Below are 4,601 nucleotides of genomic sequence, written 5' to 3' on the forward strand. Positions count from 1 at the left end.
CCCGCTTTGTTCGTTGTGTGTTCTGTGCATGAGCAACCAGGTGCATGGGGAGAAGGTGAGAGGAGTTGTGGGGTTTTGGGGTGATGGCTGCAGCAAGTTGGGTGTGCTCCCAGCTCAGAGCCCTCTTCTTGCATGGCTTGTTTGTAGGGCTGGGTCACAGCTGTGGGACAGGCTGGGCTCCATGGGGTTTTGCATAGCCCCTTTGCGAGCTGCATGCATCTCCCTGAGCACTGGTGGTTTCGCTTTAGGACTTCTGTAGGTTCTCCTGCTGGTTATCCAAGCCAGTCTGTGCACTTCTGGGGAGATGCATGTGACTGTTTGGGTACGCTGATGTTCAGGGCATGGCACAGTGGCAGAGCACTGCCGTGGCTCTTTGTGCACCTAATTACCCAAAGTCACTTCTATCATTAGGTAAGATTTGAGGACAAAAGAGCAAATTTGCTTCAAAATATTGATCTGCAGAAAGTAAATTGAATTACAAAACGGCAAAATAATGCTGTTTGCTTTAGGGCACAGCTACATTTAGACTCTAATTTTCCTAGTGCAATTCATTTAACACAAGACTCAACAGCACAAAACGTCCTTGAACACAACAAAGGCAGAGCAGCTTTCCTGTAACTTGTACCCAAAGTTAATGAGATGAGAAAAGTGCTTTAAGGGGTGTACCTTTGTCCTATTTGCCTGTAGTGCAATGTTCTATAAATGGATGCCATATGGTCATACAGTTAATGGTATGCATTACTTTTCAAGTGGATGAGCCATTCAAAGACAAGTACGTCCCAGAGGATTGCTTTCTATAGCTTGTGACTTAATTATTTGTTGCACGGGGTTTGTGGGCCCAAATTTAGTCATGGGACTCATCGGGATGCTTCAGAGAAACATCTGACTGTGTGTTTGTATGCGTGTTTACGCATCGTTAATATCTGACGAGGGATTAAAGGAAGGGTACTTGATGAGGTGTCTGTGGGTGTTTGGGTGAGATGAGGAGCACTGTGCCCTGAGGGCTCTGTAGGGCCCAGGATCAGCCCTCCTGCATCCCGGTAATGAAGCTGAGCAAATAACAGAGCAGCTCTAATTTTGCTGGCCGAGTTATTGCTTTCCTATGCCCTTTGAGCTGGACGTACCTGCCTGGGGATGAATGGAGCACCTACTCATGGACAAACAGAGCTGGCTTCCATTCCCACAGCTCCCACAGCTCTGCTACTTTCTGCCCTAAGACAAGTCTCCCCTTTGCAGCCATGGAGCTTGGCCCCTAGGACATCTGCAAAGCTTTAGGGCATGGGAGCCCAGGGATTGCCCATAGCCAGGCTGTCCCACTGGGTTACTGGGAGCTCGCTCAGCTCCTGCCTACAGCCCAGGCAGAAATGCTGGCTGCTGCTTAGCATTGCCACAACAGCGAGAGCTCAGAATGTCCCTCCTTTCTCTCTTAGCTGTTACTTCTCTGACCTTCATTAGTTCTGCAAGCACCGAATGCAGAGCCCATATGGAGACAGTTATCATAAAAAAAAAAAAATAGATCTTGGCCCCTTAATTAGCTCCTCATTATCTGGGAGCTCCATATTGAAGGATTAAGATGTTGCAGAGCAATTTGTTGAGTTTCCAATTAAAACTTTTTGGAACTGTTGAGCCTTTTAATACTTCATGTTTACAAATTATCTTGGACCTAGACAAATACACACATTTCCTTCACCAGGGAAATATAGCTGGGGAGCTGATCGTTATTAATACGAAATCCTTGGGCTTAATAAAGCCATAAACTATGTCAATGAAGCTTTATATACCTGATGCAACAGAGATGACAGTCTTTGAATGAATGAAAAAGAGTAAGACTCATTAAGAGGGCAATTATGAGCTGACTCCCTAATAACTCCGCTTTTACTGTGCTGTAACTATAAAAACAAATTGTACGCATCCCTCTTTATAGTAATTTGCCTCAGATGCGTTCCTGCCAGGTGAGGTGTGTGCTGAGATGCTCCATTTGGGGGGCAGCAGGAGGACAAGGCTCAGCATCTCCTGCAGCACGTTGCAGGATCGGGCCCTTCACACACAAGTCAAAGCCAGATGGGCATGGATTACAGTCACTGTGCCGTGCAAGCTGTTTGCTGGAGGAGTGCAGCTCTGAGACACGAACACAGAAGAAAAATAGGTCTCTCCTGCAAGGCACTGAGCTGCACATGCCTTGCCTGGGTTGCTCGGTGTGTCTGCTGCCGGAGCTGCTGCGATGGCCCAAAAAAGAGGAAGGTGGGCGGCCACTCAACGAGCCCATGCTGAGCTGTTCCCAGTATCTGCAGAGCTGGGGCAGAGGCAGTGCTGGAGCCGCAGTGGGTCTCATCCTGGGGTAAATACAGAGGGGTTAAACGTTTTGCTTCAAACCTCCTAAAAATGGGTCCCGTGTGGTTGGGAAGCGACGGCCGCCTCCACGTCGCATCCAGCAAGCACGCAGAGGGATGCAGGCTGTCTGCAGCAGGAATCAGCCCACCGAGCATCAACCAACCGCAAACAGCTCCATCCTCCTGCAGAGCAGTCCCCGGGCCCGCAGGTGGGACAGGCTGGTGGCCATTGTCCAATCAGTGCAGGAGGACACGTGTCACCGAGGACGGCTCTGTGCGGTGCATGACAAGCATCACCTTTCCGCAGCGCCGTGCGCCGGGCCTTTGTTCTCAGCCTGCGCCAAGGACTTTTGATAATATGGTACTTATGTTCTTTGGGATGTTGTAAAGCTGCGAGCTGATCTGTATTGAACATGTCGTTTGTATTCCCACGCTGTTTTTTAAGCAAATCTGTCAAATAAAACCCAAAAAAAGGAACAAGAGGAGGAATGCAAAGGAGTGCTTACATAAGGCGTTTGCTGCGCAGGCATCCGCGGGCGCTGCGGGCCCTGGTGGCTCCGTGACTTTGCTGTCTGTGGGGGTAAAGGGCCTTGAGAAGCCCCTTCACCCGGCACAGGGAGCAGCATGGGGGAGCACTGGCAGCCCCAGCTGGGGGCATTGCCCCATTTGCCCATCAGTGCTTCCCACCCTCTGGCACGGCAGAGTTCTCCGAGCTTTGGGGTGGTTTTGCAGCTCCCTCTCAATGGGATCTCAGCTTCTTGTCCTCCCTGCGGCTTTTTGAGATCTGCGTTTTAAGAAATCCCCTCGCTCCCAGGATAATAATTTTTCACACCCTTTTCTGGGCATACTTTCCCATTTCTGCACATTCTGAGGATGCAGCTACCCAAAATAAAAGGTATCTACAGCCTGAGCAGCACCTGCAGCAGCAGAGTGGGTCCCTCCTCACTCCGAGCCCCCAGCGAGGCAGGGAAGGGACCTTGGGGAGAGGAAACATAAACCTGCCATCTGTAGCAATTTAGCATTTACCAGTCATACTGCACTAGGGCACTGTCACTTTGAATGAATGTTAAAGCGCTTCCTCTCTGTGGCCTGAGCAGTCTCCTTTTCCCATCAAATTGGCCATGGCATGCCATAATAAAACAGACACACTGTGTCTGCAAAGGGTCACTCGGAGGGGCTGACATCAGCTCGTGGAGGTCCCCTTGTGAAGGAGGCATTCAATTAAAGTTTGATTGCAATTCCGCAGTGTGAAGGCACGAGAGTGAGCCTGGGTGGCTGTGCTGGGATTGTAAATTAGTGGCTGAGCGTGGGTTTGCTGGTGATGGCAGCTGTGAGCACAGGGCTCACTGCAGGCGCAGTGGCAGTATGGGGACTGCAGGATGGGCAGGTGTGGAGTGACCTGGGCATGGGATGGGTAGGGGAATGCCAGCAGGGGCATGGCTTGCAGCAGTGCTGTGGTGACAGGGAAAGCAGCCCATCTGCAGATCCTGGTTTTCTACAGGGCATCCTGAAGCACTGCTCCAGATGCACTCACTGCCCAACTGCAGGTGCTCACAGCATATCCATCACTCCAGGGATGACAGAGGGGAGGAATGCTGCTGGAAGCGAGCAGGGCCCTGTGCCCAGATTTTAGCCATAACATTTTTCTTTCAAAAACTCAATAAACTGGCTTTCTGCACAGGAGAAAAAACTGTCAGGCTTTTAATTACCAGGCGTCGTTACTCTGTTATGATAATGTGAGTGAGCAGAGGATGCTCCACAACTGCCAGATGCTCACATCCCGTGCACAGGTGAGTGCTGCCTGCACCCATCTCAGAGCTAGGGAGAGCATCCCCAGCACAGCACTGGGATCAAGAGCTCCAGTAAAACACTCCAGCCTTGGGCATAGCTCTGAGGTCAAACTGCATGGGAGTAAAGCTGCGTAAGGGGTGGTCATCCTATAGACATAGAGATTTGTCCTAGGGCTGTTGCGATCAGATGGGCAATGAGAGGAGCTGCAGTGCTTCCTGCTGCATGCACACAGCACTCACTGCTGCTGGAAACAGGCTACCAGACCTGAGAGTTTGGGGTCGTCCTAATATGTTTTGCATTTTAAATATTAAACGTGCTATTAATATTGTAATTCCCATCTGTTAAACCACTGTTGAAAGTACTCTGCTGTGTCAAATGCTCACACCTCTCTCTAGACCTCACAGGAGCCCTCGGGCTCTGCCAAAGCCACATCAGTGCCTTGGGAGCTCCCAGGGCATCCTCCAGGGAGAAAAAGCACCC

This window comes from Gallus gallus, chromosome 17 (assembly GCF_016699485.2).
Source record: "Gallus gallus isolate bGalGal1 chromosome 17, bGalGal1.mat.broiler.GRCg7b, whole genome shotgun sequence".
Lineage (NCBI taxonomy): Eukaryota > Metazoa > Chordata > Aves > Galliformes > Phasianidae > Gallus > Gallus gallus.